Source organism: Triticum urartu, chromosome 7A (assembly GCF_056163025.1).
Source record: "Triticum urartu cultivar PI428250 chromosome 7A, HENAU_Tu73, whole genome shotgun sequence".
NCBI classification, from domain to species: domain Eukaryota; kingdom Viridiplantae; phylum Streptophyta; class Magnoliopsida; order Poales; family Poaceae; genus Triticum; species Triticum urartu.
Window position 1 is genome coordinate 66,937,542 of NC_141879.1, and position 16,035 is coordinate 66,953,576.

Genomic DNA, 16,035 nt, shown 5'->3' on the forward strand with positions numbered 1-16,035 from the left:
AGCCTAGGGATAGTGGGAAACAAGTGGCCATCGATACTTCGATAGGTTTTGTTGCGTTGCTCTTGCTTATCTATAAATTGTCGGGGCTCTCGTTCGCCATCTCCATCCGCGCCACACACCAAAGCAAACCCGACACCACACTGCTCCGGCCGGGACTGAACAAGCCTCTCGTCGTCGTACGTGATCGATGGACGCCGCCGCAACCACCCGGAAGCAGGTGGTACTATACCCGGCGCCCGGCCTGGGCCACCTCGTCTCCATGGCCGAGCTCGGCAAAATCTTGGCCGCTCACGGCCTCGCCGTCACCATCGTCGTCATCAAGCTATCGTACGACACGGGCGCTACCGGGCCTTTCTTGGTCGACGTCACCGCGGTCAACCCCTCCATCTCCTTCCACTGCCTCCCGCGGGTCGAGCTCACGCCCGTAGACTCCGTCCACCCTGAGGCGGTGACCTTCGAGGCCGCCCGCGCCTCCAGTTCGCAGCTCCGTGACTTCCTGGACGGCGCCTCCCCGGCCATCCTGGTGGTGGACTTCTTCTGCAGTGTCGCCGTGGATGTCGCCACGGAGCTCGGCATCCCCGCCTACTGCTTCTTCACATGATGTGCCGAGACTTTGGCCATTTTCTTGTACCTTCCGGTGCTGCACGCGTGGAGCGCCGCCAGCTTTCGAGACATGGGCGAGGAGCTCGTGCATGTGCCGGGAATCCCCTCGTTCCCGGCAACGCACTGCTTCAAAGCCGCTCATGGATCGTGACGACGCGACATACAGAGCTTTCCTGGGGGTGTCCCCCTACCTCTGCCGCTCCCAGGGCATTATCGTCAACACCTTCCGCTCGCTTGAGTCGCGCGCCGTCGACGCCATCAGTGTCGGGCTCTGCACACCTCCCGGCCTCCCGACGCCTCATGTCTACTGCATCAGGCCGCTGATCAAGTCGGAGGAGGTGGGCGTGAAGCACGCCAAGAGTGCCTGACATGGCTAGACACACAGCCCAAGGCCAGCGTGGTGTTCCTCTACTTCGGCAGCCGCAGCCTGTTCAGCGCAAATTAGACTAGAGAGCTGGCCATAGGCCTGGAAGCGAGTGGCAAAAGGTTCTTGTGGGTTGTGCGGAGCCCGCCCAGGGACATCGACGGCCCGGCGAAGAAGCTGGACAAGCTGCCGGACCCGGACCTCGACGCTCTCCTCCCAGAGGGCTTCTTGGAGCGGACCAAGGGCACGGGTCTCGTCGTCAAGTCGTGGGCGCCGCAGCTTGACGTGCTGGCACACGACGCGGTGGGTGCCTTCGTGACGCACTGCGGGTGGAACTCCGTGCTAGAGACGCTCATGGCCGGCGTGCCCATGCTGGCCTGGCCGCTCTACGCGGAGCAACGGGTTAACAGAGTGTTCCTAGAGAAAGAGTTGGGTTTGGCCGTGGCGGTGGAAGGGTATGACAAGGAGGTGGTCCAGACCGACGAAGTGGAGTCCAAGGTGAGGTGGATGATGGAGTCTAAGGGCGGCAGAGTGCCGGCAGAGTGCTCCGAGAGCGGACCTTGGCGGCCATGCGGCTGGGCAAGGAGGCGCTGCTCCTGGGTGGGGAGTCGGTCGTGACCTTGACACAACTGGTGGAGAGCTGGATGGCTTCACCTTCACAAGGGAGATAGATCACCAGGTAAATTAATGTCCTTGCAAGAACAGGGCAGGTGCAAATCTTGAAAGCTCACGGCATGCAAGAACAGGACACCTGAGATTAGATATAGGCAGCAGGGTAGCTGTTTGGAATCATGACCCATGCATTCAGTTCTTCTGATGGCAATATTCACATTTTTTCATATCAAAAGTTTGTGAAGGAAGTTGGTTTCTTTTTCTATGGATGTGCGTCATGCTATGACAAATAGCCTTGGAAATTTTGGTGCAAATATTATGACTAGGACGCCGATAATGCGTGTTCGTTCGGGATTTAGGGTGTCCGCGCCGAACGACCCATTCGGACTGGTAGTGGATCGAGCCGAACAAAACCATTCGGACAGGATCGCTTATCCCCCAAACGACCCAATCAGCGTGCGACCCTGACCATGGCGCGTCGCCACCTGAAGTCATCACCCTCCTCCATCCCTCCCGATCCCCTCATAGTTCCTTCCTCTCTCCGTCGCCGGCGTGGCTCTCCCTGAAGTTGCCATGGCAAGATCTGGCAATCTGTAGGCTAAATTGAGCCGCCGACTAGGTGAATTCCTCCTCCACCCCCTCTGGTCCCCTTCATCCCCCTCTCCGTCGCCGGACATTCATATCCATGAAATTTCCATGGCAAGATCGGGCGACATGTAGCCCAAATTGAGCCGCCGGCCAGATGAATCCCTTGTCCCCTTCATCCCCCTCTCCCTCCCCCCCCCCCATCTCCTACCCTTCCCATGAACCACTGATGTGTAGGGGAGGGATTTCCATGGCAAGATCTGGGAATAACTAGATGTTACCGTGTGTGCTACTGATCTTGCCACATGTAGGTAGTGGCAGTAGAACTAAGACTAGGATGTGGTTGGGAGAGCAAAAACAGTTGCCATCCCTGAGGTTATGATAGTGTTGCGATGTAGGTGGTCACCCCAATTGTTGCCATGTGCATGATATGGTTGTTGCCATGTGCATCATGTGGGTGTTGCCATGTGCATGCTCTAATTGTTGCCATTATGTGTACGATGTAGTTGATCGCATTGTGTGCATGATGTAGGTGTTGCCCATCAGCATTGCATAATTGTTGCCATGTGAATGGTATGGTTTTTGCCATCTGCATGACATAGTTGTTGCCATCTGCATGCTGTAGTTTGTTGTCATGTGCATTGTATGGTTTGTTGGCACGTGAGTGCACGGTACAGTTAATACGTGTTAGAGTCAAGTACGTTCAAGTTTGATTGTACTTGCTCTGGTTGTGCAGATCGAAAAAGAAGGACAAGGAATGGATTCGGGAAATGGTGGGAATCCATGGTTCTACAGTTCTTTACAAGCGCCGTCATGGGATGTGCATGGTTATGACGAGCTAAACTCAACTGGCCCTTTGTTGCCACTACTACGGCAGTACTTGGACGCAGGTACAATGTTCTTTGTGAATAGAGAAAATATGAGAAAATAAGTGCAACATGATTGTAAAAAAATGAAAAGTGCTTAATATGGATAAATGTAAAAATCAGGGGCATTGGGTGGGAGCACACATGCCAGATATGGATGGACGAATGATCAGGGAGAGCCTAGCAAACTATCACACCCAAGGAAACGGCTGCACATACAGGGCTCATTTACAGGATCGGGATTAGTCAACCAGCTAACACTAGGTGCAACCGCAAGTACGTCGAATGCCAGTAAGTGTAAAACCGTAAATACCATATGTTTCTACAAAGTACGTATGCATTTAGATCAATAAAAATGGAAAAATGGCCAAGGAAGAAAGCAAAAACAGGGGAGGTCAAAAGAAAAAAATGCAAAGTGTGTGTAGTATTACAAAGAAAAGCACAATAGTTGTCATATTGCACTCGCAAAAATAAGTTATCATCCGTATTGCCGTTGAGGTGGCAGTTGTAGTATGCGATTGTGGAGTTTGAACACATGGTAGAACATGGCAGAGTATGGTCTATCTTTAAAATGAAAGAGGAATTGCGTACTGAAAAATCCATGATGGTCTAACTATGGTTGGAAATGTTGAAGGTGCGTTTATGCATGAGTGAAGCTGTCATCTGTAAAACACAAGAACTTGCCATGTAGCTTGAAAAAATAACTTGTCGTCTGCCAAAGCTTCGTGTTCAGTATAAATTATTTAGTTGTTAATGGTTCCTGGGTCATGTCAATACCATGATAAAAAATGTTTGTCGAATAATTTGTGCATGAATAAAATGCAGGGCCTCCGGACGCAGCTACTGCCACTTGGGGAGCACTGGCTATTCCAGAGTCGCACACATACCAGACTTCTCAACCAAACTACACCGAGCAGACTGTCCATCTCTTCGATGCCAGATGCATGTTATCCGCGACGTCGAATGGGACGGAGTAGAAGGAGTCGCCACTACACCCCCACACGTGACCGTGGACCTTGTTCACTAAGTTTGTGAACCAGAATTGGACGAGGATGGCGTCGTCCCACTAGGGGGATGACGTTGTACTAGCGCTGGTCAGAAAACTCCATCTCCAGAACACCCCGGACCGCCTCCTCAAGGTACTGAGGCAGGACATTCTTCGTCTCTGCGCGAACTCAGCCTCTACGGATAGCGTGAGTGTAGAATAGCTTATTCTACACCCCCTAGTAACGCTATATACAAAATCTAGTAAAACGGTATATAAAATATAGTCCTAAGTTTGTAATTTACTTCGTAAAAGAATTTAGTTCTAGTAATAAGAGGTGCCCAAGTAATAACGACATTACTAGATCATGATGATGCGCGTTGCCGCACTCCTCTATTTTTCTGACAGAATAATTGAAGTTCTGTAAATTTTGACTAAATCCGCATAACTAACCAATATAATGGAAAATAACGGAAAAATAATCAGGTGAAAAATGAAGGTTTTGCGCCCCATGTTTGGTTCCATTTACATGGGACATTCAATATGAATCAGTATATGAAACAAAAAATAAATTAGAGTATTTTAAGTATGAAATCAAAAATAAATTAAGGAACATCTGGCAATGGTGCACCCTGCTCTATCGCTGGGTCTATATGATTGTTATTTCTGCCGAGGCGGGATTTGGAGCGGCGTTTACGCCTCCGCTTTGACTGCTTCCCGAGGAAACAACCCTTCGCTGCGTCCTTCCGTTCCTCGTCGTTGTTTTCTTTGGGTGTGTCCACCATGTATACGTCATGTGACGAAGTGGGCGCCCAGTGCCCTGTGGGCAGTGGTTCCTCTTCGCCTCCCGCATCTTCGTCCATACCGTCGATGCCTGCGGATCGAAGTCGAGCATGTCAGTTAAGTCATCGACAGTGGCTACTAAGTGGGTGGTGGGTGGGCGGCGAATTTCTTCGTCATCCGCATCCCAATCCTGCCGGACGTAGTTCGGCCAGGACTCTCCTGACAAGGAGAAAGACCTTAATGAGTTCAGTATGTCGCCAAAGGGCGAGTGTTGAAAACTATCTGCAGAGGTAAACTCCATGATCGGCGCCCAATCGGATTCGACAGGAACGGGCGCAGGTGGTTCGGAGTCCGTGGCCGGAGAAGGATCCGGCAGTTTAGCAACACGGCTCTCGTGAAGGGTAAGGTCGATATTCGGCTCGATCGCCGCAGAGGATACGGCCTCCGTGGCAGGGTCGATCCACCCGTCCATGGATGGCGCAACTGGCTCTGAATTGAGGGTCGGAGCGGCTGCCGGTGCGATTTCTCGAACACTGTCCGATGGTAGAGCTAAATCGTACTCGTCGTGACCGCGTGGCGCACAAGGCAGGGGCTCGAATCCGTCGAAGATCAAGTCTCCGCGGATATCGGCCGTGTAGTTTAAGCTTCCAAACCTGACCTGGTGGCCAGGGGCATAAATTTCGATCTGTTCCAGATGGCCAAGTGAGTTGGCCCGCAGTGCGAAGCCGCCAAACACAAAGATCTGTCCAGGGAGAAAAGTCTCACCCTGGACTGCATCGCTATCGATGATCGTAGGAGCCATCAAGCCTAACGGCGACGACACAGAGGAACTCTCAATGAAAGCACCAATGTCGGTGTCAAAACTGGCGGATCTCGGGTAGGGGTCCCGAACTGTGCGTCTAAGGCGGATGGTAACAGGAGGCAGGGAACACGATGTTTTACCCAGGTTCGGGCCCTCTTGATGGAGGTAAAACCCTACGTCCTACTTGATTTATTCTTGATGATATGAGTATTACAAGAGTTGATCTACCACGAGATCGGAGAGGCTAAACCCTAGAAGCTAGCCTATGGTATGATTGTATGTTGTCCTACGGACTAAAACCCTCCGGTTTATATAGACACCGGAGGAGGTTAGGGTTACACAAGGTCGGTTAAAAAGGAGAAGATATCCATATCCGTACTGCCTAGATTGCCTTCCACGCCAAGTAGAGTCCCATCCGGACACGAGACGAAGTCTTCAATCTTGTATCTTCATAGTCCAACAGTCCGGCCAAAGAATATAGTCTGGCTGTCCGGAGACCCCCTAATCCAGGACTCCCTCACTTAGCAACAGAGAAATGCCCAACCGTGAGCTCAGCAACATCAACAGATTCAGGAACATCAGAACCTTTCTGAAGGCGGGCCGCCATCTTCTTGTCAAAATCTTCTTGCTTCTTCCTCTTGCGTTGGTCCTCCAGAAGAAGCTGAAGAGGCACAACCTCAGGTTACGTGACAGGTTCAGTGCCATCAACAGACTGTGACTGCGTCTCTGACATCTGAAGAGAGCACAAAGGATCCAGAACGCCATCACAACCTTTGACTGACAGAGCCCCTGCTCGGCAGCAGCAGTGTTTTCTGATAAATCTAACTCAGATAGAACATCATTGATGGTGTTCACAGCTTCCTCCTCTATAGACACATCTGCAAGAACACAAAAAAGCAAAGCAAAAAATAAAAAAATTCAGGAACACCCGACGGGAAAAGGTTAAAAAAACATGGCTCGAGAATTTAAAATAAAAAGAAAAGGAGTTGCACATACTAGGTGAAGCAAGAGCTGCAGAAGCAAGATCCTCGAGGCTTGTATTATTCTCAAGGCTCGAAGCAACCTCAGCAATCACAGTCAAAGGAATAATGGGTGATTTAGCCGCATCAGATATTGGAGCATCAATATTAACTTATGAATCTCCATCTTGAACGTAGGCATTTTTTCAGAACTATTCAATTGATCACCAACTACAAAAAATGCAAGTAAAAAGGCAATTGAGTTATAATCTGCAATCCTACACGAAAGAGAGTTCTACTTTTACATCAATGTACAATACCCAGAAGTTCAACAATACCTAACAAAGAAGTAAACACAATGAACAATCTACAATTTACATACTAAATATAGAACAATCTACACCAGAGGGGTTACTACATATAAGATGAATGTACATAAGTTCAACAATATATAACAAAGCAGTAAAACAAATGCGCAGAACATAAGTTCATCCAAAATTCATTACAAGCAAGCAATATTTAAAACCAGAAGTTCAATTATGTGAACCAACCAAGTAGCACATAAAAAAGATGTAGTGTGAGAAGAAATACTTTTTCACAGGCAAACTAAATACCAATACCATGAAAATGATATACACTATAAATATGAAAACATTTGGGAAGCCCAACAACACTTGGTGACATAGTTCACCAGCAATTCATCAAATAAAAATCAAGCAACACTCTACTAACTTAAACTAATGGTAAAATGCATACACATCACCTTTGCTAGAAGTTCACACTTTTAAGAATGGGAGGTCCAACAAGACAACCAAGTGAAGATATTGGCAGACATATGTAACAAAACTTCAATTTAAAATACAAGATGCAACTACATTAAAATACTTGGCGAAGGTTTTTAAGCCATGACAACACAACCCACTTGATGAATGGCACTCCAAACCCTAGATCAACCTACAAAAAAGAGGAGAAATTACATACAGTTAGCAAGTACAGAATCATACAACAATACAAAAAAGCAACTAAATCAAACCCTAGGTTGAAACAACTAAAACACATCAACAATTATGATAGACGAACAGAAGCACATCTAGGCAAGCACAACAAAAAAATACTCATAAACTAATGAAAGCATGTGACAGACACAATCTAGACTACGAAATCAATAGCACTAATACATTTAGATGCATCAGATCCAGTATCAACGTAGCACCACACCCTTCTTACATGCATCTAACTGGTGAAATAACCGAAGGGGAAAATGAAATACACACAAGTCTAAAGGGAGAAATAGCACACAAGCATATCACAGATAAATCTGACCACGGGGGAATGGAATCCACCCACCACACGCACAATAACCCTACCTAATCTCCAACCCAACCATCAGAAGAAAGGGGAGGTGGCGGATGTGATAGCACAGAAGCAACAGAGAGGTCTCGTCAGATCTGGCGAACACTAAGAGAAAGGATTGGGGGGAGGGAGCATTTGTACCTCTCCAAACGACCCCCGCACGCATGAATCCACGGCGGTTCTTCCACCCCCACGAAGCCACGTGCACCTTGCAACTGCGCATGCAGTTGCCGCCCTCGCTACAGAGCAGAACAGAGCGAGTTGGGCGAGGGAGAGCGGGGCGTGGGGGAGAAATAGGTGCGTCGTGGGCACCGGTTACTACACGCACGACCGCAGGGGACAGAGGCGGAGAAATCGGGAGGAGTTGGAGGCAGCGGAGCGACAGAGAGGGAGAAGAGAGCGAGCGAGAGGGAGGGGTGTTTCGTGACAGGTGGTGGCGAGGGAGACAGACACTTAATGCCTCTCCATAGTGGGGTGTTGCAGCGTTGTGGAAATTATAGTTTTACCCCCCAACAACTAAAAAAGTAAATGCATCTATTGATAAATGAGTGCACCATTTAAATGCATATATTTTTAAAAGTTAAGATCACATAACAAATCTGCTGGTATCCTTAAAACCAAAAATTAATTGCAAGCAGAAAGGTCAAGTACTCTACCAAGGGGAGAAAAATACATACATAAATAAGCACCTACAAACAAGAGAAAGAAGCTCAAAAAATAAAGAACAGAAGTTCAAGTACACTAATCAGAGAAGTAAAGGCATATGAATAAATAAACAGTAAGAAACAAAAAGAAGAAGTGCAAATACAAAAACAGATGATGTCCATATCTAACTAAAATACACAACTTAAAAACAATATAGAAGTTCAAAATTCAAATACACACAAAGTACACATGCGGCTCGCCATCGCGCTACCGCATTGCTGCGCGCTAGGTTTTGACAAGACGCAATGCGGTTATTCTATTTCCACCCCCACCGCACGCACCCCAGAGCCACATCCCTAAGATAGATAGTGGAGTCACAGATGTGACGGACTCGCCTCCGCATGCGACGACACGGCACGCCGCGTCGTCTCCTGCTCCGGCTCGTTCCTGTCTCGGCCTCGCAGGGGGAGGGGAGGCGGATCCCTCCCCCTCCCCCTGCTCGGCCTCACGCTACCGCATTGCTGCGCGCTAGGTTTTGACATGACACAATGCGGATATTCGGTTTCCACCCCCACCGCACGCACCCCAGAGCCACACCCCTAAGATAGATAGTGGGGTCACGGATGTGACCGACTCGCCTCCGCATGCGACGACGCGCCAGGCCACCTTGTCGCCTGCTCCGGCTTGTTCCTGTCTCGGCCTCGCAGGGGGAGGGGACGGGGTTCCGACCACCCTCCCCCTGCTCGGCCTCGCGCTACCGCATTGATGCACGCTAGGTTTTGACATGACACAGTGCAGTTATTATGTTTCCACCCCCACTGCACGCATCCCAGAGCCACACCCCTAAGATAGATAGTGGCGTCACGGATGTGACGGACTCGCCTCCGCATGCGACGACGCGGCACACCACATCGTCGCCTACTCCGGCTCGTTCCTATCTCAGCCTCGCAGGTGGAGGGGAGGGGGTATCGACGCCCTCTCCCCCTGCTCGGTCTCGCACTACCGCATTGCTGCGCGCTAGATTTTGAAAGGATGCAATGCGGTTTTCAATTATTACATAATTAAAAACCAAAAAAGTTATCAAAATTTATTGACGAAGTTCAAGTTGTAAAGTCACAGAACTTTCGGGGGTTTCAAAAAACATTAGATGCACACGTCAAAAAATATGGAAATTTTACAGGAGCAAAAAACTAGTAAGTTCAGGTTAAATACGTACTAAGGTGCTAACATTGTTCAAAGTACGCAAACATGTTACAAAAAATAAAAAGTATGCATGCATACTTGGGACTAATCCCACGGTTGCACACTAGACAAACTCAAAACTAATGAAAAAAATTGAAAATTACAAAAAAAGCGAAGAAATATAGAGCACAATGTTGTACCGCCTTGCAACGTGGAAACATAGAAGTTCAATCACTGGTACAATAGAAGTCCAGCTTCTACTACAGACCTTGGGTATAAGAAGTTTAAAGAGTGATGATATAGAAGTCCGGGGTTATCTAAAACCACGAACTAGCATACAGAAGTTCAGGATAGTTAATAACTGAAGTCCAACAAACTATTAGATAACGAGGACATACTAGAAAAAAATATGCATATCCATCGACCAAACAATTCAATGGTTGCTCATGTGATTTAGTCATAAAATCAAAACCAATGCAAGAATGAAAAATGACAGTAAAAAGGAAAGAACTACAGAGGACTTGTTGCATAACCTTGCAAAATAAAGGAAAATTAGAAGTTCAGGTACTACCTCCGTTTCAGTTTACAAGTCCTACGCGTATACCTAGGTTGCTAATTTTATCACCTTAATATAAACTATATAACACAAAAATTATACGGTTTGAAAATAGAACATCTGAAGTTTATATTGATATATTTTTTGTAATATATGACTTGTATTAGGTTGGTCGAATTGACAATCTTGGGGCACGCGCACGCCCTGTAAACTGAGAGAGAGGTAGTATGAACAACACAAAAGTCCAGCTTGTACGACGGCCATTAGATGACACAAAAAACATGAACGGACGAATTCGTCCGAAGCATAAAATCATCTGCGCCTAATTAGAACATGTCCGCACACCCTTTTAAATGATCTGCCAACTACCTTTCTACAAGAAAAATGACCAGAGGGCAAATCCAAAAACCGCAAAAAAAAACCGTGCAACAACCGCGGGAGTTCCAACATCAAAATGCTAGAAATCAAACAGTATAGACCCTCCCAATTGAAATTGACGATGTATTAGGACTTGAATTTCACTATAGTATGCAAATCAGCGAGCAAACTTGACAGGAAAACAAGAAAACGCCGATGGCGAAGGATGCATCTCACGAGGATGAAGAACACGGCCGGTTTCAAATTCATTTGAAATAACAAAAATTTGTGCAAGAAAATCGTACCAAAACACAATTCCAATCATGCCAGAGCTTCGACAACACCCACAACATGCATTAAACTCGCAACAAACGCAAGTTCATCATGACCCGAGAGCAAATCCGTCAATGAGCGTGATTCCTATTTAGAAAGCGTGCTTAGTTGCTAAAAAAACGTGTCCACATTACACTTACATCACAAACAACACGATTGATCAGAAAAACTAGCGGTAGAAGGCACGGTTGCGAAGATAGCCGGAAGGTCGAGTTTGTACAGATGGAACTTCAGGCGAGTTACTCAGGCAATTCAGGTTGTGATCAGAATATTATTCTGATCCCGTGATCAGAATGTTTGGGGCACAGCAAGGTTCGAACATAAATGATGGAATGTACCAACTTATAGCGCCCAAGATGCGATTCACGTGATGAATTCATGATTGGGGCACAGCAAGGTGGATATCATTACAACATACCATGCACTGAATTGATGAGAATACAAGATAAAGGCTTACACCCGCCACAAGCTACAACATGAATACAACAATTCATCAATACATAGCAATCATCAATTAGAGGAGCAGGATCCGACTACAGATGAAATCAAACGAAAAAGAAGAACGACATCCACCCTGCTAATCCTAGGCTCCCCGGCCTGGAACCTATCCCTTGATCAAAGAAGAAGTAGAAAAAGAACTCCAAAACAAGCCAGCGTCGCACTCGTGTCATGATCATCGCATTACCTATACCTACAACTGTTATTGTAGTAATCTGTGAGCCACAAGGACTCAGCATTCCCATTACAATGGGTATCAAGACTAGCAAATCTTAATGGGTATGAAAGGGGTAAGTAGTGAGGTTGCAGCAAGCGACTAAGCATGTATGGTGGCTAACCTACGAGTACAAGAATAAGATTAGAAACTACGCAAATGGTCGCAAACTAGTAATGATCAAGAAGTGATCCTGAACTACTTACGTTCAAACATAACCCTACCGTGTTCTCTTCTTGACTCACTCGAAAATACCGTCACGGTTACGCACGTGGTTGATGTATTTTATTTCGAGCCTGGTCTCAAGTTCTCTACAACCGGATATTAAAAATTCCCATCTGCCACATAACCACGGGCACGACTCTCGAAAGATTAAACCCTGTAGGGGTGTCCCAACTTAGCCCATGACAAGCTCACGATCCACGTAGGCAATCCTCCATCTCGGGACCCTCCGATCAGACTCGGAATCCCGATGCACAAAACATTTCGACAATGGTAAAACAAATCCAGCAAGACCTCCCGGCGTGTCGACACCCTAATAGTAGCCACGCGTATCTCGTCTCAGGACACATCCGAATGGGTCAGCCTACGAGTAAAACCAGAACCTCTCGTTGCCCCGTGGTGGCCCCGCAGTCTGCCCGTTTGGGACCAACACCATCAGCACTGCCCCCTGTATTATGTAGATTACTCCTCGGGTAGCGCTAACTCCCTACGCGTCAAATTTAATACCAGGTTTAGTTATTATGTTGGGCAAAAGGTAAAACCAATGTTGGGCCTTGCTGGAAGAGTTTTATTCAACCCGTGGACGAATGCTTTGTTGTATGAGATGCTCGCGTTGGCACCGTACCCGACTTGTTTCGTGCACGACCCTCGTATGCCGTGCCGCCGACACATGGGAACCCGGTTACCGGGATCACTCCCTGTCACTCTTCCATGTTCCGCACACTTGTTCTTTTTCACCGGCATTTCCACGAATTGTCGGATCATCGGAATGTTGCCGATGCACCATTCCCGTTATCGTCGTTGTGTCACCCTTTCATTCTGTCATGGTGACAAATGCTCTTATCATGCTCATGTCAATTTTTTTCATAAAATTGCATAAAACTTGTATATGTCATCCGCATCATGATAACAACATTTAAAATTTTTAAAATTGTGTTTGCATTAAATTGTTAAATGACATGTGGGGAATTACCGGAATTGTTGTTTGATATTTCCGGCCTCATTTAAACTTGCCTAGATAGGTAGTTTAACTATGCTTCACCCCTTGCCATGCTTAATAACATTTATTATTGTTGGGTGCATAAACGAGAGAGAACTAAATAATTGTTGTGAAGTTCCATCAATATGCAACTCGTTGCATATTGAGCTCCACTTAATTTGTAGTATCATTTGTTGCACTTTGCCATGTCATGCATGATTCAATCGGACATGCATCATACTTGGTTGTGCATCATGCCATGTTTATGTGATGGTTGTTTACCATGTTGTTTTCTTCTTTCCCGTTGTGCTTTTTCTCGATAGTTCCGGTTACATTGCGATTGTGAGTATCCGTTCGTCTTCTTCATGGACTCGGTCTTCTTCCTAGCAGGATTTCAGGTAAGATGACCATCACCTTGGGTCTCACTACTATCTTCGCTCTGCTAGTTGTCTCGATGATATCGCTATGTCGGGCTACCTACCACTTGTTTATCAAGCCTCCCAAATTTCCATGATAGCCTTTAACCTTTTTACCCTTCCTAGCAAACCGTTGTCTGGCTATGTTACCACTTTGCTCAACCCCTATTGTAGCGTTGCTAGTTGCAGGTGCAGTTTGTTCCATGTTGGGACATGGATATCTTGGGATATCACAATATCTCTTATTTAATTAATGCATCTATATACTTGATAAAGGGTGGAAGGCTTAGACTTTTGCTTGGTGCTTTGTTCCAGTCTTGCCGCCTTAGTTTCCATCATACCGGTGTTATGTTCCTTGATTTTGCGTCCCTAACACGATGGGGGTTTATGGGCCCCTCTTGACAGTTCTCTATGAATAAAACTCTTCCAGCAAGGCCCAACATTGGTTTTACCATTTGCTCATCGTAATAACTAAACATGATAATAAATTTGACGCATAGAGAGTTAGCGCTACCCGAGGTTCGTTATTCAACATAATACAGGAGGGCCAACGTTGATGGTGTTGGTCCCAAACGGGCAGCCTGCGGGGCCACCTCGGGGAAACTCGAGGGCTGGTTTTACTCGTAGCTTGACCCATCCGATCGTGGCTTGAGACGAGATACGCGCGTATATTATCAGGGTGTCGGCACGCCGGGAGGTCTTGCTGGACTTGTTTACCATTGTCGAAATGTCTTATGCACCGAGATCCCGAGTCTGACCGGGTTGTCCCGCGATGGAGGACTGTCTCCGTGGATCGTGAGCTTGTCATGGGCTAAGTTGGGACACCCCTGCAGGGTTTAAACTTGCGAGAGCCGTGCCCACGGTTATGTGTCAGATGGGAATTTGTTAATATCGGGTTGTAGTGGACTTGAACTAAACCCAATTAAAATACACCAACCATGCGCGTAACCATGACGGTCTCTTTTCGAATGAGTTCGAGAAGAAAACACGGTGGGGTTATGTTTGAACGCAAGTAGTTCAGGATCACTTCTTGATCATTATTAGTTTGCGATCGTTGCATAGTTTCTCATCTTATTCTGGTACTCGTAAGTTAGCCACCATACAATGCTTAGTCGCTTGCTGCAACCTCACCACTTATCCATTCCATACCCATTAAGCTTTGCTAGTCTTGATACCCATGGTAATGGGATTGCTGAGTCCTTGTGGCTCACAGATTACTACTACAACAATTGCAGGTACAGGTAATGCGATGATTTGGTGTGAGAGCGATGCTTGATTGCTTTTGGAGTTCTTCTTCTTCTTCGATCAAGGGATTAGGTTTTGGGTCGGGGGGCCTGGGATTAGCAGGGTGGATGTCGTTCTTCTTTTTCTTTTGATTTCATCCGTAGTCGGATCCTGCTCTTCTGTATGATGATTGCTATGTATTGATGAATTTTTGTATTCATGCAGTAGCTTGTGGCGAGTGTAAGCCTTTATCTTGTATTCTCATCAATTCAGTGCATGGTATGTTGTAATGATATCCACCTTGCTGTGCCCCAATCATGAATTCATCACGTGAATCGCATCTTGGGCGCTATAAGTTGGTACATTCCATCATTTATGTTCCATATAAGTTGGTACAATCGAACTTCTATTTTTTTTATAAATGGGCAATTCCATATTTTATAAACGGGCTTTTATAAACTAGTTTTTGAAGTTTCATGTTATTTCAATTTGACCTTCTTGGGGTTATTTAAAAAGAATATGACATTTTGCTACAAATTTCTACAAGGTCTATTATTTTAATTCGAACTTTTTGGTTATCCATTTTGAATAACGGGAAATTCATGGGAATATGTTTTGTACACCGATAACATTCTATTAAAACTCTTCAATTTATCAAATGCAAACTTCGGGAGTTAACATTTTTTCAAGGTGATGTTTGTTCCCTTCTTGGTATATAAATATTGAACTATTTTGTTATTTTAATTTGAACTTCTTGGTTATCCTTTAGTAACTTCAGAAATTCGAGTTTTGTAATAAACGGTGAACCGCTCTATTATTTATTTAGTTTTTTTTAATCAATGTTTTAGTGTTTTTCAGTTATGATAAATTATCATATGTGAGCTCATCTTTTTACTAGAGAATTAATTTTGTAAAGTGGCTTTCAATATTTTTGTTAAAGATTGGACCTCTATTTTTTTATTGAACTTCTATGTTTTATTAGATGAAACACAACATATTGCTCAATGATATTCATATTATTTTTCACATGGGTTCCGAGTGAAATCCAAACGAGTTTGTTTTTTTCAATTTTCTATTTTTTTGTGCCCCTCGGCAATTTTGAACCACGGGACACACAGTTTTTTTTGAACTCTTTTTTGTACTTCATTTTTCTACTCCCCAATATTTCAACTTCAAATCTATGAATGGTTCAACCTCTTAAACTCCCTAGTTTTTTCGTCAAATCCCACAAGTATGTTATTTTTCTGAACCTTTTTTGGCCCTATGAACTTCACGGGCATGACAATTTGAACTTCCTATACATTACGTCCAACCATTGAATGAAAGCTCTAAAAATGTCATTGTTGCTTTTAAGTTCTTATAACATACCCTGACCCTTTTTCCTCAACGAGATGACCCAAAACAAAAGATACGAACTTTTTTGACAGCAATTAATCTATGGACTTCCGAAGGAGTGTTTTTTGAAATGCGTGACTCCAAAACAATTTTCTAAAGTGG

General features: G+C 45.6%; 1 pseudogene; it reads left to right on the forward strand.

The window, feature by feature from the left end:
* The first annotated feature begins 187 nt into the window (after window positions 1-187).
* Window positions 188-1,638, forward strand: LOC147957866 (anthocyanidin 5,3-O-glucosyltransferase pseudogene; annotated as a pseudogene).
* The last annotated feature ends 14,397 nt before the right edge of the window (window positions 1,639-16,035 follow it).